At 48.3% G+C, this 26,942-nt stretch overlaps 1 long non-coding RNA gene across 1 annotated transcript; it reads left to right on the top strand.

The window, feature by feature from the left end:
• LOC146205773 (uncharacterized) lies at nucleotides 1-25,936 on the top strand. Its single transcript, XR_014708261.1, has 2 exons — nucleotides 1-86; nucleotides 25,723-25,936. It is a non-coding gene; the product is annotated as an uncharacterized LOC146205773 (long non-coding RNA).
• Nucleotides 25,937-26,942: the final 1,006 nt, after the last annotated feature.

The following is a 26,942-nucleotide window of genomic DNA, read 5'->3' as shown; positions in this document are numbered from 1 at the left end:
CCGTGGTTGGCACGCCTTGCGCTCTTTGAAAATTGGAGAAGTTCACAGCACTTGGGGAAGGTACGAAGTTATTGAAGGATGGCGAGGTGAGTTCAAAGCAGAAACGATGGGAAACAAAACATTCCACATTTATCGTCTGCCTTCTCCCCGGTCGTCCCTAGTTTTTTCTATGTTTTAATATCGCAGACTTGCCGAACAGGGAAGAGCAGAGACGGGGGCCAGGGCTCCTCCCCTGAAGATCAAAGTAATTATTTCTCAATTTTGATGGGCAATTGGTTCCTTTACAAATTTCTGAACTTCCTCAGAGAAAAGTTTCGGTGTATGGTATTGCACCTAGGTAGAAACGGGAGAACTGGGGCCATACGCCCATAAGCTTCCATTTTATATTTCGGGTCCGCTTGGTTCTCTGGCATTGATTATTGCTATTGGGTGACACAATGACGGCTTCTAAGCGTCCGTGGAAGCCGACCGGACCATTGCCTTATTAGCGGCCACACCTCGGTATCGGCGTCATGACGCACTCATGCAGTGTGGTTAGTCGGCGTGCGATTGGCGATGGCTATCGCTAACGGCGGCTACCGCTATCTTGTGATTCTGTGGCTGCCCGTACGCTGCTTTCGTCTGATGCTGCGCCATGCGGACGTCCGGCCAGATGAATTGGACTATAGAACGCAGCGCGAGGGTGATCGAGGTATTCGTACTGCGGGGCAAGTATGCTGATCAGTTAATAGCTAAGGCTCCTGCGTCGCGGGCAGCTTGTTAGTAGAATATACAAGGCTGCGCTAGTCGGGGACAGAAGACGCGAGTTTTGGTGCTGTAGCAGCCTCTTTTGAGCTTGTTCTGTTTTTTTTCTGCTGGATGAGCATTGCAAAGGGTTAGTCAAAGGGGAGCTTGCTAGACTTCCCTGTAACTTTCTCTGGCTCTGCAGCCAGGGCTAGGCAGGAAACTGAAGGGGATGCCCCTGTCATGGGACGTGGCCTCTTCAATACTAGCGACCTTACACCCTTTCCAGTTACCCCCCTTCACACTTCCGCACGGACCGCACCCCTAACCCCAAAATTAAGAACCCGCTAACCATAACCATAACCATAACCATAACCATAACCATAAACCCTGACTGCTCATTGGAGGGTCAAATTCTAAAGTTAAAGCTCAGCTACTTTGGTCATCTGATGAGAAGAGAGGAGTCACTGGAGAAAGATTTGATGTTGGGAAAGGTTGAGGGTCGCCGGAGTAGGGGTAGGCAGCGAACGCGATGGTTAGATGACATCCTCGAGGCACTGCAGATGAAGTTATGTGATGTTAGGAAGATAGAGACCGGAAAGCGTGGCGTGATATGGTCCATAGGGTCACGAAGAGTAGGACACGACTGAACGACTGAACTGAACTGAACCATAACCTTAATAAACGATATAAACTGAAGGTTTATATCGCTTATTAGGCAATGAACAATAATTTCAGACATATCATTACTGAATGTGCGGTAGAAGTAGGCGGTAGGATAGTTAGAGAGGATACCGGTAAGCTGTGTAAGGAGACGAAAGATTTGATTAAGAAATGCCAGAGTATAAAAGCTTCCAATCCAACAGGCCAGATTGAATTGGCCGAAATATCAAAGCTAATCAATAAGCGCAAGATGGCCGATATAAGGAAGTATAACATGGAGAAAATTGAGCATGCTGTAAAGAACGGGGGAAGCCTTAAAGCGGTAAAGAAGAAATTGGGCATAGGCAAAAACCAGATGTATGCGATAAAGGACAAGGAGGGCAACGTCATCACGAATATGGACAAGATAGTCAAAGTAGCCGAGGAGTTCTATACAGATCTCTACAGTAGCCAAAGTAGTCAGGACCGTAAGGAGATTGGCGATAAGGAAAACCAGTCAGACGTTCCACCAGTTACGAAGGACGAGGTCAAGAAAGCATTAGAAACTATGAAAAGGGGGAAATCAGCTGGAGAGGATCAGATAACTACAGATTTGCTGAAGGACGGGGGGGGGGGGGGGATATCGTGTTAGAAAAGCTAGCCACCCTGTATACGCAGTGCCTGATGTCATCGACGGTACCGGAGCCATGGAAGAATGCAAACATTATGCTCATTCATAAGAAAGGGGACTCTAAAGACCTTAAAAATTACAGACCAATCAGCTTACTGTCTGTTACGTATAAGGTATTTACTAAGGTAATCGCTAATAGAATTAGGACAACCTTAGACTTCAATCAAGCAAAGGATCAAGCAGGTTTTCGGAAACGGTACTCTACTATCGATCATATCCATACCATCAATCAGGTGATAGAAAAATGCTCGGAATATAACCAGCCCTTATAAATAGTATTCATTGATTACGAAAAAGCATTTGACTCAGTTGAAACCTCGGCGGTGATGCAGGCATTGCGAAATCAGGGGGTAGACGAGCCGTACGAGAAAGTGCTGGAAGATATATATAGTGGCTGCACTGCAACCATAGTTCTGCATAAAGAAAGTAACAAAATTCCCATAAAGAAAGGTGTTAGGCAAGGAGACACAATCTCCCCAGTACTATTCACAGCTTGCTTAGAAGAAGTATTCAGAGACTTGGAATGGGAGCAGTTAGGGATAAGGGTAGATGGAGAATGCCTCAGTAATCTGCGATTTGCTGATGACATTGCCTTGCTAAGCAACTCGGGGGATGAACTGCAAATAATGACTGGTGACCTAGACAGGAAAAGTAGAAATGTAGGCTTGAAAATCAATATGCAGAAGACTAAGGTAATGTTCAACAGCCTCGGAAAGGAACAGCAGTTTACATTAGGTAGCGAAGTACTGGAAGTAGTAGGGCGAATATGTCTACTTAGGACAAGTAGTATCCGCAGATCCGGACCATGAAAAGGAAATAACAGGAAGATTAAGATAGGGATGGAGCGCATTTGGCAAGCACTCGCAGATTATGACTCGCAGCTTACCGGTATCGCTGAAGAGGAAAGTATATAACAGTTGCATCTTACCTGTACTCACCTATGGGGCTGAAACGTGGAGGCTACCCAAGAGAGTTCTATACTTAAGTTGAGGACAAGTCAGAGGGCTATGGAACGAAAAATGGTAGGGGTAACATTAAGAGGTAGGAAGCGTGGAGAGTGGGTCAGAGAAATAACTCAGGTTACTGATATTCTAGTGGAAATTAAGAAGAAATGGGCATCGGCAGGACATGTAGTGCGAAGAGAGGATAACCGATGGTCGCTTAGGGTAACAAACTGGATTCCAAGGGAAGGAAAGCGTAGCAGGGGGCGGCAGAAAGTTAGGTGGGCGGATGAGGTTAAGAAGTTCGCAGGGGTCAAGTGGATGCAGCTAGCGCAGAACCGGGTTAAGTGGAGAAATATGGGAGAGGCCTTCGCCCTGCAGTGGGTATAGTCAGGCTGATGATGATGATGATGATGATGAACCATAAAATGGGGACAAAGGCCTGTATCCTGCCCTTTCCTGTGTAGCCTTGGCTTCATAGCCACAGAAAGCGCCTTGCTTTAGCCTCCATCGAAAAGCGGCCGCCGCGGCCGGGATTCAACCCCGCATCCTTGAGCTCAATCACCGTGCGGAGTTATTATACTATAATAGCTAGTGATAGGTGTGTGCTGCTAAAAACTTGCTAAAAGTTCGTAGGCAGCAAAGCACAATGAGAAAGCAAGCCATTATAATAAGACATCGCACAGTAAACAATTTTAAACGCTTACGAATGCTTACTTAGCAAGTCCAGTTTTCTGGGACACATTTTTATTGTGAGGCAATTATTGGGTATTTTAAGATATGGTTCGGCACATGTTGGCAAAACTTTGGTTTTAAAGTTTTTCTTACGCTTCCTCCGAGTAGATATAACTAAAATAGAAAGCTATAGAGGAACTGTGGAATATTGTAAGATACTTTTTGCGAACATTTCGATATTAATTCTCAAAAGCTTCCAATGCGTAGCGAACTTTTGCTTCTGAAATTTATACTGTGCTCATAATGCCTTTTTAAGCCTTTTCATGAAAACCCAATTGGGTGCAGTGCTTAAGCAATTTTGAGGAAACTGTGGAATACTGAAAGTTAATTTATGAATAAATGAATGAAAATTATGCAAGCTTCTTCGTTGCCTACCAAAAGTTTACTCCTGAAGTTGGTTCTGCGCTCACAATAGATAATCAGTGGGGCGCTTTTTTTGAGAATAAGTAGCGAATAACTAAAAGCTTGTTGAGGGAGGATCTGTGGCTATATTGATTGTTATGACGCAGTTATACAACATTCATTGATTGTTAAGGTGTAGTTATAAAATCTGTGAACAAAAATACGTTCTAAAACTCTTTCCCAGAATTCGTCCAAAATTTCTGTTGCTATCCTTGCTGACCTCAGGCACGTAGACCGAAAATAAATCGGGAAAGAGTAGAGGTGCCAGGCGGAAGGGGAGGAGCCCCTGCCGGCGTTTTCAGACTAACTGCGAACAACTATGAGGAAGCCCTATTGAGGCCTTCCATCATTCCAGACCTCTCGGTCGCTAATGCCAGTCAGCTCTCACTGAATAGTTTTTGTTGTGCTTTTATTTTTTATTCTTCCGTACTGCGCCGCTAAAAACTGTTGAAAAGAAAAACAAAGATGCAGTGGACATCTCAACCTCACCATAATAGAAGAAAGGAACATGTGTCAAATGAGAGGAGTGCTGGCCAAAGGCGGAATGGACACCTCAACCGCACCAGGAGAGGAGAAAGAAATATGTGCCGAAGAGTACTGACAAAATGGTCAATGGACACCTGAACCACACCATGAGAGAAGAAAGGAATGTGTGTCGAAGATGAGCTGGCGCCAGCACGCGCAGCGAGTACGGTGTCCTGCGTTCTGGCGCCACACTTAAAAGAGGGCGGAGGAGACCGAGTGCGGTGCTCAGGTAAGCAAAACAACTGCTGATGACTCTTTCAGACTTGAGTGCAGCTACCACCATCTTTGATTCGCCCAGAAATACGGTATACGTTTTCTGCATTGCATTTTATGCTTACATCTTAGATCGACCGTCATTTTTCTTCCCCTTTTCTTCGGGGACAGTTGAAAGCCTGTTACTTTGCCTTTCCTATTTCCTTGTTTCCTTGTATCTACCTGCATATGTCCAAACCGAATAATGAGCCGTGATGAAATTTTGGTGCTAAGTAGGGAAATGCAACTATGAGGCAACTAAATTTATTGCTATTTAAAATTATAAGTGTTAACTGACTCCCCAGAAGATGAGCCGCCTTGGTCCTGGCGTCAAAGCGGCTTTTATTTCATTTCATGAAATAAAAAATTATTTCATGCCCGCATAAGGAATTATTTCATACCCGCCTTGGTGTTGAGTATGGAGTTTCTGAATAGAGATAAAGCTGGCCGAACCATCTATGCGAGTTTCTTAAAGATTCCTTCAGCAACTATGGACTCATAAAGCGCTCCGCTACCGACTGCAGAACTATGTATTTTGGAGGAGAAAGAAGACGTTATTCTTTACCAGAACGCTGCGTTCCCGTCTCTGCTGTTTTTTGGAATTTGTGCCATAACCGGGAGGTACCGCTCCCTTTTTCGCACGGCGATGCAAGTGGACACCCATGGGCCTCCTTTGGAACCCGGTGCGTCGGCAGCGGTCGTCCAGAGGAAGCGCCTCTACAACTCGAGTGACGCAAGCAGCCAGGTCACCGTGCTGTACTCGCCTGCTAATGATGACTTTTCGGCCGATGACGATAGGTTCGTGCCGGTGCTTAGCAAGAAAGCAAAGCGAAGACTACACCGACGACAAGATTCGTCCTCATCAAGCACGTCTACGGTCATCACTACGCGAGGCCCTCCGACACACGCTGTCTTGTTTGTGCCATAGACGCCAAGAGACAACCTGAACCAACTCAACAGGCAAGTCACGTCAGTGTTCCTTGAAAGCCTCGTCCCTGGAAAGATTAAATACGTTAGAGTGAATCCTTACAAAAACACAATTGCCATTGATGTGATAGAGCGGAGCGCATTGGAGAGATTGACCGCCATCAACAAACTCGGCGACATCAGTGTGCGCTCCCATATTCTTCAAGACAGTGGCACTATGGCCGGCGTCATCTACATTGTGGACGTGGCCATCGCTGACACCGATCTACCAGTCGTAATCAAACCAGCATCAAATAGCATCTCCATACTGCAAGTGCAGCACCTCGGGAGATCGAAGTGCATCAAGCTCACTTTCAAGGGAGACTGCATACCATCGAATGTGGAGGTTGGATATTTCCGACACCCGGTACGCCTTTTCGTGCCCAAGCCACTTCAGTTCAGAAAGTGTATGAAGATCGGGCACATTTGCCGCTTGATGGTTCTGAAGTGCGCCAACTGCCGTGGCCCTCATAACACCTCCTCTAAGGACTGCCCCCGCTTAAAGACGAACGGGCAGTGTTGAAGCAAAAGATGCGTGATCAATCTACGCACAGAGAGGCCACTGCTAAGGTGCGATGGCGTCGTTCGGGTCGCCGAAGATCATCTAAGAAAGCAGTTAATTTTGATAGCAAGGCCTCAAGCACTCCTGCATCTTGTCCTACTCCTATACCTGCCGTTTTAAATGAAGGGACCTCGACGGGCGGTGAAGCTGGAGGTGCTGCCTCAGACGCTAAAAGGCCACCATTACCAAAACCTTCCACGTCCGCTGGGCCAGGAAACTTGCCGCGAACCGAATGTCCTGCACCCACTACCGAACTAGAGAAAAGTCAGGATGTGGGACATGGCCAAAACCTACTGGCAATTGCCATTCTCACTTCTATGATGAATGCAATCCGCGCTGTGCTATCTAGTCTGCGCACGCCAGCAGCACAGAATGCATAACAGGTTCTGGACGCGCTAACACCAGTTCTAGCGGCTCTACAGTAGCAGACACAATGGCTCGCCCATCATTAACGTTTAGAACAAAACTCAAGGACGCCCCTATTTTTCAATGGAATGCCCGTGGGCTTCTGTCCCAAACTGCAGATATTCAACAGTATGTTCATGCAAATCGCATCCCCATCCTTGGTATTTGTGAGCCGAATGTACCGAAGATCTTGCGACTGTCAGGCTACGAGGTATTTGCATCTCCAACGCACCAGGGAAACAGCAAGGTCATCATTTATATTCGGCGAGAACTCACATATATATGTAATCCATCCGGGCCCTAGCTTCCAGCAACGATAACCAGTACGTTTGCCTGACAGTGAAGAAGCGCAATCTCACGTTTACACTGGTGGGTGCGTATATGTCGCCATCAAGTTGTTTTGACGCCACACGATTAAGCGACTTGATGGCGATTACACCTGGCCCTTGGATCATCATAGGATACTTTAAGGCTCACTACATCATGTGGGGAAGTGTTCGAATGAACCTCAAGGGAAGAACCTTCGCCTCTGATCATGACCAGCAGTGTCACCGACCTTTATTCGAGGGGCAACTTACAGCAGCTGTCTTGATTTAGCTTTCGTGTCTCGATGCCTTACCAGCAACGTCCAATGGTTTGCAGATATAGAAACACACGGAAGTGACCACATTCCTACATATGTGATCAATAATGGCCTTTCCACATCCACGTCTGTCCCACGAATGCGCCGCATCGATTGGTCAGCATTTCAGCACTTATGGAAGATGCTCGCACAGCAGGCCTCTCAGCAGGTATTGAAGAGAAAACTAAGGAGACCATAATAAACGCGACGCCTTTTTTCACCCCAATGCCTACCTGCACAGAGTTTGATACGGAATTGCAGCGCCTGCGATCATTGCGACGGAGGGCAGAGCGTAGATACCGACGCACGAAGTCGCGCCTCGACTTCAGAGATGCGAGGCGCATGCAAAAGAAAATTCAGCGCAGAATTCAAGCCATCCAGGCAAAACGTTGGCGGTCATTTTGTGAAACACTTGATCCCCGCAAGCCTTTATAACGCATCTGGAATGTCGTTCGTGGTCTTCGAACATCCTCTAAACAGCTTTAACCATTCAAATCTCTCGCACTCTACCAAAGACGTGGTGAGGTTCAGGTAGCAGAAGATTTCTGCGCTAGGGTAGCAGGCCAATCGATTACAACGACAACGCTACATTTCAACGATGTTCCAGCTTCACGAGATTCACGAATAGACCTTCCCTTCTCCGTGGAGGAACTTGACGCTACGTTGGCTTCTTGCAGACGGTCATCATCGCCGGGTCCCGACAGTGTAACATACGCTGCGCTTGGAAATCTTAGACGAGAAGCTAGACACGCTCTGTTGGAATATTACAACAAATCATAGAGTGAGGGTACAGTTCCAGACGAGTGGAAGTGCAGTCGTTTAGTTCCGCTCCTGAAGCCTGGCAACTCGCCTCTAGACTTGACATCATACCGTCCAATTGTACTGGCTAGTTGCGTTGGTAAAGTACTGGAAAGAAGGCTGCTTACACGTATTGAGTGGTACTTGGAGCGCTACCGCATATATCCGGATATAATGTCAGAGTTTCGACGTGGACGCTCTTCAATTAACAACGTGGTGGACCTGGTATCATCTGTACAACGTCAAAAAATTTTGATGCGCTTGCCCGCGGCGTTGTTCCTGGATATAAAGAGCGCATATGACAACGTCACTCACCAGGCCATTTTGGACGCTCTGGAAGCTGCCGAACTTGGCGGTCGTGTTTTTTGCTGGATACGCAGTTATTTATCCAACAGATCTCACTTTATGCAGACTGAGGATGGCCCAACATCTCAGTTCACTTCCCGTGGAGTCCCACATGGCGGAGTACTAAGCCCAACGCTTTTCAATTTTACTCTTGTCGGGCTTGCCAACCTAATACCACAGTCGGCGCAACTTTGCAGACGGCATCTGTATCTGGACATCAGGAGTTACGCGCCCACAGGTTAGAGCGAGGCTTCAAAAGGCGGAAAGTATAGTTGCGGCCTACCTCCACCTGCAAATTCTACAGATATAAACTGAACAGTGTTCGCTAGTTGCATTTACACGCAAGAACATGCCACCTTACACCGTACTCATTGATGGTAAAGCAATACCCTACAAAAGCAGCCATCGCTTTCTGGGAGTGATCATCGACCGAAATCTTTCGTCGACTCCCCATATTTCATGCATAAAAAAGAGGCTGACAGCAATTGCTTACGTACTTCCCTTTATTGGGGGAAAGTCATGGGGAGCGTCCGTGCGGTCGATGCTCCAGCTGTACCGTGCATTACTTGTGGGATTTCTTCGGTACAGCTTACCTGCACTTGGAATTATCAGGAAAACCAACTTAGGAATTCTACAGAGCGTTCAAGCTCAAGACCCACGAACCTGTCTAGTATTGCCGAAATGTGCCTCTACGACTGCTACCATTTGAATTGCACAGGAGCATCCCATATCTACCTACTTAACTGTTGACGCCTTGAGGGCACATTTCAGACATCTCCCGGGTTCCCTGTCATCATTTGACCAGACTTCCTATTACCAGGCCGCGTACATCGTTTACAGAGACTGTTGATGCACATCGTGCTATTCTGCCATCCCAGTTTACACCCGCATCTAGACCGTCCTCTCCACCATGGAGCCTGCATCAACCACACGTGCTCCTTTCAATGCCCGGCATCAGGAAGAAGGTCGAGCCATTGCCGACAGAACTAAAACAAGTCACTCTTTAATACATCCACGAGCACCATGCAAAATTCATTTGCACGTCTACACCGATGGTTCAGTGAATGCCGTGGGTTCTTCAGGCTCCATGGTCATACCCATAATTAATACAGAAATACAAGTTAGGGTAATTCATCAGACTTCTTCAACAGCTACAGAGCTAGCTGCTCTTCGTGTCGCAATTAGGCATACCAGTCAGCAGAGCCCTCAGCGGTGGTCTATTTTCACAAATTCAAAAGCAGCCCTGCAAGCCTTAAAAGCGGCTCTTCGCCGTGGAGCCCATGAACAACTCGGTGCGGAAATCAACAAATTCATCACTATGCAGTTAATGGAGGACATGACATCATCTACCAATGGGTTCCAGGACACAGCGGCATAGCGGGCAATCTCCGGGCGGACGAGGTCGCACGAACAGCCCACCAAGACGGCGATTGTGTGTTGATTCCCTTTTCCAGGGCAGACGCAGCGGGCAGGCTTCGCGCACTTGCGCGGGAACACACGCTATCATTGTGGAATTCTGGCCAGTTTGCGAAATGCCGCTTAAAATCCCAGGACCCTGACCTGAAGCTCCGGCTTCCACCTGGCCTACCCTGACGCGAAGAAACTTTGCTGTGCCGCCTGTGGGTTGGTGTAGCGTTCACAAACTCGTATTCTTTTGTGATACGTATGGAAAACAGCCCTTCATGTACAAATTGTGGGTGCGACGAGTATAGGCCACATTCGTTGTGACTGCCCCATATACAGTGAGGAAAGACAGTGTCTATGCCGTTCGCTGGAGCATCTAGATGAACGCCCATTGACTGAAATTAAGATTTTAGGTCCCTGGCCACGGCGATCGTCTGCGGTGAAGGCCTCCCAAGCACTGCTTCACAGGCCTAATCGAAAGACTATAATTTTGCTGTCACGTTACGTGATATGACTGTGACGTGATGTGATGTGACATATGTCTGTGATGTGACATATGTCTGTGATGTGACTGTACTAACTTCACTCATCCCTCTCTTACAACTTTTATATCCATTCCCCCTTTCCCCCAGTGCAGGGTAGCAAACCGGTTTCTTTTACGGGTTAACCTCCCTGCCTTTCCTCCTCCTCCTCCTCCTCCTCCTCCTCCTCCTCCTCCTCCTCCTCCTCCTCCTCCTCCTCCTCCTCCTCCTCCTCCTCCTCCTCCTCCTCCTTTCCTTTTTTTTTTGCTACTGTAAGGAAGAAGATGATTCAGCGCCCACGCAAACGACGACGAAGACGGCTGAGTTCCTGGCCGATCAGCTGGCGCGCGCACTCGAAGCTCGGACTGTCTTGTTCGGACGAGATATGCCTTACTCTACGATCGTCGTGTGTCACCGGTCGCCGTCTCCAGTCCTCCGAATAACCCCTAATGAACCCCTCTTCACTACAATATATTTTAAAGACAAACGGTGCTTTAAGATCACAAATTTTCGAACATTCAGTGCGCTGGCTATAAATTGGGATAAACGAGGAGAAAAGCATGCATAAGTTAAACTATGCACAAAATGATAAATGGACTTCACTCATATTGGACAAATATAACTCAGTACCAAATCTTTCTTTTTTTTTTTTTTTGCGTTCAGCAGACACACTTTTCAGAGAATATATACCAAAAAAAAATTAACAATCAATGCGTTAACAGCTATTGATTGGCATTCGGAAAACAAAAACGTTTGACTGGCGACGTATGTTATTGCGTTTTCGCCAGTATCGTTTTTGTGAAATATGTTCGCTCTTTGAGAAAGTCGCCTGCGCGCGACAAGTGCTGCCTCTATGTACTGACGCTGTGTGCGCGAGATTTGCAAAGAAAAGTGTGCAATAAGAAGCGGAAGTCTGTCATGGCACAAGGTAGCGACGGCCTTGTTTGGGAGGCGAAAGGTATCGAGGTACCCTACTTGTTTGTGCTGGCAAGCGCTGCAGCGCAGGAACGTGTCCGCGACGGAATTCACGAATTCGCTTCTGCATGCTGCGCGGCCACCGTGTGGCTTCGAAACATGCAGGTTAACGTAATTGTCGCTTGACGAAGTATACTTTGCGCTTCTAAAAGTATAGTTTGGTTCATCTACCATTAAAGACGTGTGGTAAGATAGCCTTTGACGCATGGAACCTTTATGACCACGGCTGAAATGGAACACGCCGTACACAATTCAGAATCTAACCGTGAACTTGCGCGAATACGTCTACCTTTCCCTCTTCTTAATCACAGCTGAGAAATTTTCAACATGAATCCTCTTGAGCATCTCTTCACTGAAGCAGCGTGCCTGTACAGATACGAACAGCTTTTTTACAATGGTGCCTCTCATTAATGCAATCACGTCATCAGCGGGTGTGCTGTATACTCCGAGCCTCTGAAGCGCGCAGTTTCATTTTAGTGCGCAAAAATCTCTGGATTTCCTTGTGCTTCAAGGATTTAGCAGGATTCTTTTTTGTTGATAACATTGCCTTTAACACTACCGCTTTAATATGTGAGAATAAGTTGCAGAACCAAAACTTTATCGCCATAGTGGCTCAGCCTGGTTTCACCAAACACCTGCCCGCAGGACTAACCGCGCAACATATACAATGTAAGCGTTTTTATTTGCAGGTCAGCTGAGTTCCAAATGTATCGTGCCCAGGCAAAGGGCGCAGGATACGTCCTTTCTCAGGCTTCGTGAGTGGATAGGGAAGCATCTTCATCCCGACCGTGTTGATTGTTGATTCAGGTACTGTCGTTACCCGTAACCAGAAACTCGAACAATGACAGTATATCTTTTTTCTCCATCACGCCACACACTGCCCTGACCTTGAACCGCGTTACGGTGCACGCTTTAAGTTCTTAAAGTTGACGGCATCTAAGAGGCATTTCTCCTGTGTGCGCATGTTGATGATTTACTGCATTGGGCGAGGGAGATGTCGAAATGCCTCCAATCTGGACTGCAGAAAAACCGTTTCCGCTGAGGCTTCCCTCATGCTAGCTCCAAGCGCAAAATGCAGTCCAGCAAGCAATATGGCGGCGCCCAACGACCAATTACTGAAAAGGTGTATATCCTGCTAATTTTTTCTACTCTTCCACTTCATCCCCAGTTCACAGCGCTCGTTACCGCCATCGTCTTCACAAATGCTTTCAAGTCATGAGGCGGTTATCGTGTAGAACATCGCTGTTTCCTGCGTGCAGAGTAACACACTATTTTGCATCTACTAAATATCACAACTGTCTTCCATCCCAACAGCCAACCAGAACCATTCGTGATCTCTGGTAGTTCATTCGATTATCGCACGTCACATGTTCTGCGGAGCCATTGCCTTCTGTCGCTTTCAGGATAGGCCTCGTCGCGGTGGCTCATTAGTTAGGGCGCTCGACGGCTGATCCCGAGAACGCGGGTTCGATTCTGGCTACGGCAGCCGATTTTTCGCTCGTGGCGAAATGCAAGGATTTCATATACTCGGCAATGTCAGTGCACGTTAAAGAATCCTTCAGGTGGTCGAATCTATCCGGTCCTCCAATACAGCTGCCTTCATAGCCTAAGTCGCTTTGTGGCATAACCACATAAACCAAACCAAATCTTTCAGGAAGGCGACCTACGGCATGATGCATCAGAAAGAATTGGACTCATATAAGTAAAAAATATAGAAAAGCTCCCATCTTCCTCTCCTTCCTGCCTTCCTGGCGAATATCTCTGAAAAAAAAAAATAAAGATGATGTGGGGGGGATTAATACTCATTTTTCAGTGAGACGGTTTTTTCCGCCCACGCTTCGGGATTACCTTTTCGTTGTAAGCGCCAGCTAACTTTTCTGTCTTTTGAACGGGCCGTTTGCCATTTGAACGAGCTCAGCACGTGACTGAGGTCGCACAGGCTAGTTTTTGTTCCGCTGACTGCGCATTCTCTCAAGCATTTCCTCCCTTCTCGGAGAGAGCGGTGGGGGACAACATTTTTCTTCTTCCTACTCTGCGGTCACGAATCGTCTCCACTCACGGGGCGTCGCGCTGCAAGGCTTCGTGAGGCTCTCGCTGGACCTCCATTTTGGAGCGGCGACATGCATTGAAGAATCTCGGAATAATGACGTTTTGTAAATTTCAGCACCGTTTCTGTGCCTTGGGTTGAAAAGCACAAAATGGATACGCGATCGCATTATCCGATACAGTGAATCAGCTCTGATGCAATTTGTGTCTAACTCTAAAAGTGTGTGTCAGTATCAACGCTTTTTTTATCAAACTTACTGGCAGAAGTTACAAAAAAAAAAGAAAAAGAGAAGCATCCTTTTTTTCATAAGCCTTTCGACTCTCAAAGCAGGGGAGTCTTGGAATGTGGCGGGAGGCCTGAACTCCCTCGAGTTCTACGACAGGGTGCAGCCCAGAGTCAAATAAATCTCGGACACGGTGGTAACTTTCGACCTCGTCGCACATAGACCATAGAAGCAAAGTCCGCTAAAAGCGAGCAGAAAGGGATTTAGTTATTTGCTGACCTGGCGACATACAGCGGATACCCACTTGCTGCCCCGAAAACTTCCCTGGGTTTTTGGTGAAGGGGAATAGAAGTGTTCTTTGGCCTTTGAAGGGACCTTCACTTAATGACAAAATGCGCTTGCTCGATACAGAGAAGAAAATTATCAGTAACAAGCTATTACGACTCAAAATGCACTAAGCAAATTAAATTCGCGGGAGATTTGGTTTGTGGGATTTACGTCCCAAAGCGACTATGGCTATAAGAGACGCCGTATGTGGAGGACTCCGGAAATTTCGACCACCGATTCGCGGGAGAAGGGCTGTGGTTATCGCAGGTCCCGGTGTGGGCCATCTTTCTGTTTGAGCACTCATATATCTTGGATACTGAAAAATGAATGTTTATAATGTTTCGGACAGAAGTCATGCATGTTATCGTCGGGTATCCCATATTCTCTGACAGCTTGCACCGCCCTTGACATGGAAAATTTTGGACAAATTGTGAGAAAGAGTTTTTGAACGTATTTTTTGTTACATTATTATGTAGCGGCGCCACTTCCCGCAGAACTTCCCGCAGCGGGATTGTACATACAGCAACTTATTTCCAAAAACCCACTCCGCTGGTTTTCTATGGTAGTCTTAATTATTCGTGGCGAGCGCAGGACAAATTTAGGAAGAAAATGTTTGCAACGCTTCGGAAGCTTTGATCCTTCCCATCAGCATCTGCATAACAATATCTTTTGACATCCAACATTTGCCTCTCAATTAAAAGGTGTCCGGACTTCTTTAGCTCTTATAACCGCGGTTTGCTCATGTCGAGTGTTAACATTTTGATTTAGATGGTCTGGCTCATAACTAACGTATTTCGAAGCAGCTCAAGAGGTAAAACTACGACACAGAAGGCAATTAAAGACGACAAGACGGGGGCTGTTGAAACGTTAACTTGGCAACCAGCTGCATTAACGAGTACTGCGACTTTTTACGAGCGCAAAAAAAAAAAAAGGAGCAAATTTCTATGTTCATCACAACAAGGACCTTTTGGAAAGATGCTAATTACACATCTTGCCTTGGAACTATATGCTGCGTCCTTCCCCCGTCTGATTTTCCAAGTTTATGCAGTATTTGATCATGACATGAGCGCGGCAACCACTGAAGCGATGTCACAGTCTTTTAATACTGCTGCTGCTGCTTAGGAGTAACACATCGCGTTTGCGGTCTCCGCTGGCGCTGAATGCGAATACGACAGGTGGCATATAATTGCATTTTAGCTGCGACTAAGTGCCTAAAGGCGCACTGAGAATTAATTGGGTTTCAAATAACGTACACTGGTATGAATTAAGCCTCGACTGTGGCCTAATCTATGCCGCTACAGATAGGATTATTAACTAGAAATAAGTCTAGTAGTTCGAATGTTTGGCGTCGCCTGCTCTGTAGAGAGGCAATGAGTATGTGCCGCGTATTCCTCCACATACAAGCTTTGCTCAGATTATTGTTCGACGTCTGTAAACAACGCTGGCGAGTGCAGCAAGTCCACTCTCGGTGTGTCTGTGCGAAGTTCAGCGGTCGTCCAGCAAGCGCGTGGAGGCAGCGGACGATGCGCGGAAAGTTGAGGCCTTCCTTGGTGCGAAGAAGCGGCGTGACGACTGAAAGCCCGCGCACGGCGAAGCGCGGGCCTAGCGCGTGCGGCGCGTGGCTTGAGCGGCCAAATGCCGAGAAGCCCCGCAGCACTCGGGCAGACGCCGCTGTGCGGCTTCCTTGCTCCGTGCGGTGAGATATGTTTCCTTGGGATGGCCACACCAAGCCACAATGGTGGCGGTTGACCAAACAGAGTAAATAAAAAGACATATATGTATGTGACAAAAATACTGGTGTCCCTGCGGGACCGTTGTCTTTCTCAGCCCCGCTCGGAATTTGCTAGATGACTACGAAACGGTCGCTTTGGCCCACTGATGCATTTGTTCGCGCTCACCCGTGCGTCATCGAGGTCGGCTGCTTGTGGCAATTGGCACTCTCGAAGTCACCACCGTATCCTGAACAGGAACATGACGGCCAGAGGAAGGCCGTCCGTTGGGCAACTTGGTGACAGTCGAGCATTCATTGCAAATTCACTGCGGCCGAAAAAAAGTAAACGAGCTTTCAAATTAAAGAAAGCCATTTTCGCGCAGCCAACGAAATCACGTATCCGTTTGATTTCTTGCGTAGAGCCTGATTTGAAACAAGATTACTAAGGCCAGATATGTACAAGCCTTAAAACATGCTCCGTGATCGGTCCTTTCTGTGTCAAGTGATACTGCTTTGAGGAAAGTTCTGCCAGCTCGAAGCTTGCAGCTCCGTGCATTCAACGCGGCTCATCCACGGTGGGGATCCCGTAGGGCGAACAGGCAAGGCCGGGAATTGCTCGCAGCTCTGGGTTCCATGTTTTGAATACCGGGGTTCCTACGTTTTTCCGGCGGGATGAAGTCCGTTCATACATTGATTAAACCATCGCTTCACCTTGATATGTTTATGAATGGCGCACCTCGCCGGATGCGTGGGGTTCCGACAATTGCCCCGTGGTTCTAACTCCAAATGCGGGTAAGCGCATTGATGGGCGGAAGTGCAGTGTAGTATACTGTGACCGGTTTCGAGAGCTGTTGAGGAGTCCCTCGATCAAGGAGGAAATCCTCGCACATGTGGCGCTCCGTGCAGAGGCTGCAATTGCCATCTGCGATGATCCTGCCAACAAGCCAGTTCCTGAAGTTACACTCCTCCAGCTGCGAGCCAACGCAGAACGGTAGAGCGGAGCGCCTTGCTCACCGACAGGCCGGGCCACTGGATTGAACACAAACGCCTGGACGCCCGCAGCCGACGTGCCCGCCAACTCCTCCGAATGGAGTGATGGGAGGGCATCTGCGCATCACTTGTGAATGCCAGAAGTCCGGCTAGGGCCTGGCGGCTCTTCTGCTTCCTCCTTCTGCCCAACATCTAAAAGGCTCCCTACCTGGCTGTAACAGGCGGCTAAGAGGAATAGGCACGGATTTCAGCAAGGTGCTGCGCCGAGGAAGAACTGCCTCGTCGCCGGTTTATTTCCCTGCTTTTAAAGGCTACGAAACGAAAGAGGGGAAATGGAACGAAATAGGAAAGACGAAGCCCTTCGTTCTGGAGCTGATGAGCTGCTATATCTGATACATTGGCCATTGTTGTCACCCAGGAAATTTTTTACTAGCAGCTGGCGGAATTCGTGGCGGACGCCATCTTCCCCAAAGGGCTGACACTTCCCGACCTCCACCCCGCTAGATGCACCAGGCCACACACCTCTGCAGGGACCAGGCCGATGACAACCCAGCTGTTCGTACGGCTGCCATCTTGACGGACTCCAAGTCCGCCTTCCAGTTTCTCCAGAGTCGACGTTCCCGCCTGCCCATAGTCGGTAGGCTGCCTTCCAGACTCGACCAGCTGGCCTCCTGGGGCTGCCGACTCTGGTTGGGCTGGATCCCTAGCCATGCTAGAGTTCCCGGGAATGAGGCCACTGACACTCTGGATAAGGCTGCACATGGCAACCTTTCTCATGCTTTATACCGCTGCGTGCGCCCTATACATCGCCAGAGGGATCTTCGCGCTCCTGCTACTAAGGGACCACCCTGGCCACAGGATGGCAGGGGGCACCCCCCACGACCACTGCCATCCAAGGACCTCATCTGGTAGGAGAGACCCCTACTCCGCCTTCGAGTAGGCTGCCTGGACAGCAGCCCGCCTTAAAAAAAATGGCCTGACGCCCTTAGAGGAATGCGGCCACTGCTCCAACGAAGAGGAAACCATCGGTCAACTCCTCGGTGATGCCCTGCCTTCGATATCCAGTAGCTTCGCTTCGATCGGCCTATCAGTAACTGGGTCTCCCCTCCCGAAGCTCGGAAGACATCTCTTACCCCCTCCCATGGCCACAAGCCTTCACACACGTTCTGGGCCTCCTAGACTTCCTACAACAGACGTCCCCCTACAACAGTCATACTGTAGAATGGCGGCGCTCCTGCGACTTCGTAGCCGGCTGCCTGCGACTCTTTCTTTCTACTCATTTCCTCTTCTCCATTCTACCCCTTTCTCATTCTATCTATATGCTGGCAGTAGTGGGGATGCTATAAACAAGTGCCAGTCACAAGCCCACGTACTTTCCTTCTTCATATTTTTGTTCGACCTCTCACACACATATTTTGTGAGGTGTGTGTGTGCAGTGCGGTGGTTTCTTGTTTTGTAGTGTTTCTTTGGTGCATTCCTTCTGTGTTGTTGACGTCATGGACATGGGTGCCTGGAAATGCTTGTGATGATTATGTTAGCTGCCAGACATCTGCTCATTGCAATACGTTCTCCCATAAACGCGCTGTTCTCACTTTGGAGAATATTCTGAGGGTCGCTGGTATTTTTTTTGCAAAGAACGTGAACATGTGTTGGCAACGTTACGGACTGGCATTTCAAACTATTCAGGTAACGTTTTGCATTGCTAGGCTGGACATTGTCTGCAAAGCCGGCCTCCGACGTTTGCCCAGTCTCGGGCTCACGTGGGTAACCATACTGGAGCCTAGGTCGGAGAGGTGGGTTTATGACATCGGGCATACATAGAGCTAACATAGCACCTAATACATAGGCCGGTTTAAGATCAACAACAAAAAAAAAAACGAGCTGGGCCCGGTCGAGTTTGGACCAAGGCCGATTATGTTATATATCGACATTGTACCAACATGTGGGGCTTGAGTCGATTTTTCAGTTGGGGTCTCTCCCCTATTAGAAATAGTGAACTGAGTTTTTGCACCTATTATGGCTTAAAAACCTATACTGCAAACATTTGCCAGGACGTTGTACCCATCTGTAAAATTGACCATGACTACGCTAGGACATAAACTTCCACAAAACAAACTTCGACATAAACATGGCCGATCTTAGTCGTAGCTCGGCCGATAAGGTCATGCCAAGCTTATTATTAGTTATTGGCCTGAGATCGGCTGGCCTAGTATTCATATGTTGGTCATATGTAGGCAAATCAACAAGCAGTCTGACCGACCTAACCCCAAGTGTGGTTGGAACATGAGGCTAAGGTTAGGCCAAGGTCGGAGGTCGACCTTGCAGGCAGTGTCCCCCTAACATTGCAAAACGTTTCCTGAAGTTTCAAACGTCAGTCCGTAACATTACCAACAAAACACGCATGTTCTTCGTGAAAAAAGGTGACCCTCAAAGTAATCGGCAAAGCTGAAACAAAATCAATGACTTTTTACAATACCAGATTGCAAGAAGCAGATTCACAATGAAACAATTGGAGGCTTATCAAGGTTAAGCCCAGTGGATGCGAAGCATGTTAAGCAGCTGCCTCAGTGTGGATGGGGCTAAGTAACGGAGACGTGGTTTTAGGTTAATCGCCGTACTTTATTCTTTGCAGCCTGACAAACACACTCTTATGGTCCGCAAATGCATGACTCTTGGTTTGCACGTCACTTACGCATACACGCCCGGCGCAAAGACGCTGGCGCGGTTGCGGGCACAGAGACTGACGCGACGGCGGGCGCGCGCCGCTTCATCCCTGGCGTGACGTCACATATCACGTGATGCAGCGATGGTGGCGCCGTCGCCGCGTCGCGCGCGACGGCTCGAACCGAAGCGTGGAGGCCTCCGCCGGGCGACGTCCGACGGCGCGATATGAGGCCCCATCTGCAGCCGGTGTGACGTCATCACGTGACGTCACATCATGTGATCTCACTTCAAGGTCAATGGTGGCCACCGCCAGGAGGCGACCGACGGCGCGATATGAAGCCCCATCTGCAGCCGGTGTGACGTCATCACGTGACGTCACATCATGTGACCCCACTTCAGGGTCAATGGTGGCCACCGCCGGGCGTCGCGCGAAGGCCCGAAACCTACGTTAATATGCTTCGCATAAAAGCTAGCTTGTTCCAACGTTGTCCAGCATTGGCCCTACGTCGACATGTAACACGACAGACTCTGGCTCCACCTCGGCCAACTAGGTTGGGCCGAGTTTGATTTTGGTTATTCCTTATACGTCCGCCACATGATGGTTCCATGCAGCCCTGACGCCGACAAGTAGCCTGGTCAGTTTAAGCGAAGGTATGACCACCAAAGTCTGGCCAAGGCTAGGCATGATTTAATGGTTAAAGGCCCGCATTTCCACAACACCGTGTACATAACAGGTTCCCAAAATTAAGCAGACAACAGGGTTTGTTTTTTAGCGATGTTACAGAGTAACTGCTCTTATGATCGAGCTACTAGCCATGGCTCCGGATCCCCTGCAGCGGCCGACGACTAGAGTCGAGCGGGTGCGGGCGAGCGCCTGACGCCCGCGTACAAGCCCGGTGTTGCTCCGCATGACACAGGCGCACTTAGGAGAAGCCTCGGTGTCGACTTTTCTCGGCTTGCCCGAGCAGATGCCAGACATTCCGGTACCTCAACGACCGCCGGCGCCATGGAGACGTGCTGTCCTCTCCTGCCTCCTCGCACCGCGCGACGGGAACTAAGAGCGCTCGTACTGGGCTTCTTGGCCCGCGGCCAACTACAGCGTCCGAATTGGACAGTTTGAAGACCAACGGCTTTCTTGCTCCCATTAAAGAAGGGGCTCGGCCGGTGGTCCGGCAAGACCCGTCGAGACCGTTGCTATGCCCGGGGCCCTAAATCGCCCCGGAGAGTCCGCGCATATGGAGAGTGCCGCTGGAAGGCCGGATGTGGTTTTCCTTGCTGCAGCGGGCCGAGGCGTGCTGAGGGGGACATCAGTACAAAAGAGCACGGATCCTTATCTTCCCGACAGGCAACCGGAACGGGCGTCTTTTGATCTTCGGCACCCCTCCTCTGAACAATGGACCACGGCCCGGGGCGAACAAGGAGCCGCGGCATGCCGTCGTGTTGTGACCCAGCAGTGGGAGATGGCTACTGTTGACTCAAAGATGCTGCTGCACGTGCCGCTCGATGGCCATTAGGACCAGGTATTGTGCTGCTGAGGAGGAGTTCCCATCGCCTGTCTGGCGCCATTGAAGATGGCTGAAACCAGATGGGACATCGCCGCTTCAGAGAGCACAACGGGGATAGCCTGGCTGTTGTGCAGTGGTATACAGTATTCCTTGCACAAGTGCGAGGAGGTGTGTGTACGTGTGCGCGTTTGGGCGTGAGGTGCTGGTGGAGCAATTAGGCGGAGCCAAAGAAGCCATGGGTGGAGCCAAAAGAAGCGGCTCAGCGCCTATTGGACGTTTGGGCAGCTGTGGTTTCCACAGTGGGACTGAAAGGTGATTTAAGCAGCCTACGAGGGCTGCTTCGGTGTGTCTCGCCTGTGATCTCAGTTCATTAAAAGCTACCTCGCTCCCTTTCATGTGCTTGCACGTTTATGTTTTGTAAATATGTAAAATGAATGTTCAGTTTGCACTTCTCCTTACAACTCCTGCCGTCTTCTGCCTTCCTCAATGCCTTGTGGTGAAGTCCCTATAGGCCCCGGTCCTCAGATCATATCACCGTTGAGAGAGTCGTCGCGTGCAGTGCTGGGCGCCTGGAGCGGACGCGGCGGAGTCTCCCTCCCTGGCCGTCGTTTTGCGAAGACAGTCGCGTGAAGCCCCGTGCTGGTACTGTTGTGCAGTGTACCATGACTGTAAATATTGTATAAATTCATCTTTCGTTCCCCTCATCGTTTGGACCTGAAACTTAATACCCGGGCAAGGAGCAGAATCGTGACACTACTTACAGCCCCTCTTAAAGAGTAGCTAAAGTGGTTATACAATTCAACTAAATTAAAGGAGAATGATCTGTGAAGGCTGATGTAAATCATGCCAACTTGTTTGGCGCTAGCATTTAGATTGACGCCGTAATCATTGAATAAAAATTAGCTGGTAGTTTAACTTTGGGTAACCCTGGAGGGAAGCGAAAGCTTCATGCACATGGCTATGCCCATTGCCAAACTTAGATTGAACACATTGTGCGTTTCTCCAAACGTAAAGCCTGTTCTTCATCGGTCTCTTCGGCACGCCGCTTTTTCACGGCCTCATTCTGACGTGCCTTCGCGTTCCCACGGTATACTGTAGCAGGGTGTTCGCCCTCCTCCATCTCGCGCAGTGTTGTAACCTAGGCAGGAACCCGGGGGCTCCTGTTTATACACGTATCGCCCCTCTAGCACCCTCTACTTCCACGTCACACTGACGTCACGTGACCTTGTCCTTGACACTGACAGTGGTCACGGGCCACTTGGTGCCCTAAATGACTATGCCCCAAAGTCACATGGCGATCACCAGGCTTAACACGGAAGTTTGACCTCTAAATCTCCCTCAAGGTGAAAACCGTGCATGCCTTACTGCTCGAACTATCTGGCATAGGGAAGCTTTCACCTCAAAGCTGTTTCGGCGTTCAGGCTTCTCCACAGCACACGGCGCCGAGAAGGCACACCGATGATGACGTCATCTGTGAACGTGGTGCCTTTCTAACGCACGAACACTTAAAATGAGGACGAGAACTAAACACCAATGAAGGTAAAGACGTTTGACGGCAAGGGATACTTTAAAGGAATTGGGCGAAAGCAGTCGAAATTTGAAACGTCACAGATAATGATGTCGTGGTCAATGTTTTCGTCATTGCTTCGTTGCGGTGAGAAGCTTGAAGATTGTTGCGGCTTTCATAGTTGATTGCATGATATATTTAAATGTAGTGCAAAAACAACTTCGTGAGCTTACAAGCTTCGGACATTCTAATGCGTGCATCTCTTAAACTTCTAGGAAAAAAAAAATAGCAGGGTTTCAACGAAGGTTAAACTGATTTAAACGTGAGCAAGCACGGTTTAATTTGATTAGGGTGTTGGTTGGCATTTTTTTCTCTCTAAGTTTCGGTTTGGTTTTGCTCTAGGATATACACACATTGTGCAACATGTTCACTGTAAGGTTTGGCCTCTGTCCGCATTAACCGGCGTCATATTAACCACCGGAACAGCCGCAATGCGCGCGGCGCGGCTAGGGCGTCGGGTGTTTTGTCCGGACGGCGCTCGTTGTTTCGGTAAAAGCTGGTTTTCGTGTCTTTCTTTCTCGAGCCAAGGTGAACGAACAGTGTCATTTGTCAGTTGACGGTCGCGTTTCTGCCCGGTCGCAGATTGCGGGAAGAAAGCGTCCGCCGTGGCCGAGGGTGGATCGTCCGGGGAAAGGCAGCATTCGCGCCTCGCGGCTTTCTTTAAAGAGTTAAGCTTGAGGAGGGCGTGCTTGCAGTTAATGAAGGCGTGCCTTTCTCGACAGGGCAGGTACCCCGCGGCCTGGCGCAGTACAGACAATGCCCGGTGTCTGCATCTGGGGAAACTAGTAGCATCTTGCCTGTCTGGAGGGCCTTTCGCGGTCCGTGTTGCGGCTGGGCGCCCGTCGCTGAGTTTTCAAGCTGTATACAGCGCTGAGATCGGTTCTGTTCGGGAGAGAGCGAAAGCATATGCTGTAAACCTGGTTTGACGAAACTCATCCTGCTCGCGACTTTGTGTTTTTTTTTTTTCTTTGCGCGTGAAAACCTCTATACCCAGTGCTCGACAAGAGTCCCCTGTCATTTCCTTCACTACAAGACTTCCTACTTGCACAGCACTTCAGAGGAAGAAAGAAGAAAGGAAGAACGACCATTGCGAAACATATCAAGAAAAAAAAAAAAAAACACCCTTTACTGGCGCAGTCGATAGCACGAAGAATTACATAAAAAGAGACCCGGAAGACGACAAGTGGAAGACGATAGCAAACCCTTTATCAGGGACTGATTATCTAGGATTCAAAGGGTTCAAATGAACCGGGCCCAACCATTCTCAGGGACCCCCCCCCCCCCCCCTAGAGCTGGAAAAAAATGCGGATTTCGAGGTTTGGGCCGTAAAATATGGTTTATCGCAAGTGGGATTTAACTTCCCAAAGCAACTGAAGCTATGAGAGACACCGTAGGTGAGAGCTTCGGAAATTTTGACCATCCGGGGCTTTTTAACGTGCACTGACATCGCACAGCACACGGGCGCCTTGTTTTTCGTCTCCATCGAGAAGCGGCCGCCGCGTCGGTCCGAAAAATAGTCAAACCGCCTTCATGATTTCCCATGATTAAAATTACAGCTTATACCATTGCAATTTAGAATATTTCAAAAGCTGTTCATCGCACTCAGTCAGCCTCGTATTCAGCCAGTCAAATTACAAAACTTTGTACTCGACCAAATAGATAAAAAACAAAAACGAAATGGTTTTAGCTGGTTCTAACTGATTCCAGCTGGTTCAAGCTCCTACTTAACTGGCAATAACTGGTCCCAGAAGCTACCAGTTGGTAGTCAGCGGGCCCCAGTTGGCTGTCAAGTGGAATCAACGGGTTCTAGCTAGCTTTAATTGGGAAGTCAACTCGTACCAGCTGGCAAACCAACTGTCATCTGTCGTTACTGCAGGGGAGGTCAGTTGTGTTTTTTTATAATTCTGAGAAGTAAATGCTCCTACAAGAGCATTACATTATTAGTTAGAGATTCTGACTGTTCATAGATGACAGCCGCCAGAGCGATTTATCGCTGCTGACAGTGGAGACGCAGATTATCGGGCGGATCAACATAGAAGATTCATCAAGAAGCTCTGCCAGCTATAGATCCGGAAAAACTTATAGAAACATAAATACCTTTGTTCACTTGCTTAAATGCACGCCCCGTTTAAAATTTGTATTTTTTTTCTTGTGAAATATTTAAACTCAAATTTCCTTCACTGTTCAAATATGTAATGTAACTATACAAAATTAAAAGGTCGCTTAAGCTTCGCCTTAAAAGAAATTGCATGTAAGTGAACGAGGGCCTGCATGGGGAGCCAGAAAACAGGAACCATCGCCATTAACGCTGTCCTATAATACACGTAAAGGAGGAGTTTAAGCGTCCACCCTATTTTCAGTTCCCACCCTATTTTTTCCGACTACCGTCTACAGCGGCGATGGTATCTCCGTATAACGAGCTTCATATGCTAACTCGTAAAATGTAAATTTATTCTGTAAATTGAATCCGGAAAAGAAGGTTCATGCAAAAGCGCTTAATTCTCTTCTAAAAGTAGAAATTATGTGCAAAATGTCAATACGCGGATTTTGTAAAGGGGGACAATCTGTATAAATGTAAATATATATTACTGAATATTTGAGCGTGATAAAACATTATTTCGTGCCAGTTCCGTACCTTCGTCATTAGCGCCCAGAATAATGACAGCGTTCTCAGTAATAAATATTTTTTCTTATACTTGAAGTCAGCATATAGAACATAATATCGTAGTTTGTAAATACACTGCCTTAGTCCAGCACCAATTCGTCTTGCTGGACGAATTCACAAACCTATAAGATGATTAGCGTATCATGGTAAGAATTTGCGGACAGCTTATGAACGAGACCCATCTTTACTTCGTCTGCGTACACACGCAGCCGTCATTATGCGCTATGAATTAGCGAACAAAATAGCCACTATACGAATTTATTTTAACGAATACACGTTTTTATTTTTGAAGCACGACGTTGCGTCTCCTATCATTTCGTAGAATAGCTCAGTCTATTCTTCATAAACAGTCAGCAGATTCTTCTAGTAAACATGGCATGTCGTCTCTTGGAAATTCTAAAATGTGTCATGTCTCGACAAAGACAGCATGGAGGGGGGGGGCGACTATAGGGACCCTCTTGATTTTTGAACCGTGCCCTCATCGCTGCTAATCCGCCCCTGCCCTCACATGTAGGACACCAAAGGCGGAGTACCAGCTTCGGGTGATTGCTAGAAAGTGGTCATCGGGATCAGCAAGGAACGTCCAACCACATCCAATGTCAGAAGACCACAGGCAACAGAAGAGAAGTCAACTGGAAGGCAGCCAGCACCACCGCTACGAAGAAGCGGCGAACATGGCGGCGAGCGACTTCCGACAGACTGAAGTTCGCACCGGTACATCCAAGTGAGTCCTCTTGTTTATTTTTGGGTGAACGCATGGTTACTCGAGTGAGTGGTTTTGTATGGAGACGAGATTTGCTCACTTGAATCCGGACAAAATATCTCTAAACGGTAAAGAAAGAAACGGGGAAGTGGGTAGGACAGTGCTGATGAGTTTCTTGATCTAGACCTCGACTGACATCGTACCGCGAAGGTCGATAGCGAGGGTGTAGTGGGTAACAGTGACGGGTCCCACATACGTCTCTCTGGGCGGGAAATAGAATATAATCTGAAAATAACGGAGGAGCGACGCAAACCATTGGAACATAAAGTAGAACTCGCTCGACTTCATGGTCCAACTGCAAGGCGCACACGTGACAATGCGAGGAAAGGAGAATCGCAAAGCAGCCGGATGGCACTTAGAAATTATAATAAACTGTTGACAGATGCCATCGCGAAATTCCCCACTGGTGCGGAAGTACCAATTTTGTTCGAATCAATAGAGAGCTCGCTGGAGGCTTACGGAGAGCCGAAAGAGTTTTTGGCGCAGATTGTTTTCCCGTTTATTGCGCAGAGGGTGCAGTACACACATCCAAGCAACTCACGCCTGCACATCACCGTGATGATGAGAGGCTTAACAAAGTTGTACTGGAAGAGCTTAGACTATCTGCAGCCGAATATCAAAGACGATTCCAGTCAGCTACCAAGCGCGCAGGTGAGACTTTGAAAGCATTCACGATGCGTCTGCGCAGCTACGCGAACTTTTACGTAGACGCACGCGGCGTGAAGTTTTTTAAAGAACTTTTGCAGCTTCTCGTTTCAGACCAGATGAATACGGGCTTAAATGAAGAAGCCAATAAGTACGTAAAGCTTCAAGAAGGCGAAAAATGGTTTAAGGCTAACGAGCTAGTTCACCTTCTGCGGACCATCGGAAAGGCTGCGGGAGAGGATAGCACACTAATGAACGGCAGCGCTCTTAAACCAGTTGAACCAAATGGCGCGGCTAAAAGGGGGCTGAAAAAATGAAAGATGGCT

The sequence above is a fragment of the Amblyomma maculatum genome, chromosome 1 (genome assembly GCF_055883805.1).
Source record: "Amblyomma maculatum isolate TAMU_Amacu chromosome 1, ASM5588380v1, whole genome shotgun sequence".
Lineage (NCBI taxonomy): Eukaryota > Metazoa > Arthropoda > Arachnida > Ixodida > Ixodidae > Amblyomma > Amblyomma maculatum.
This window is presented reverse-complemented; position numbering and strand designations above follow the sequence as displayed.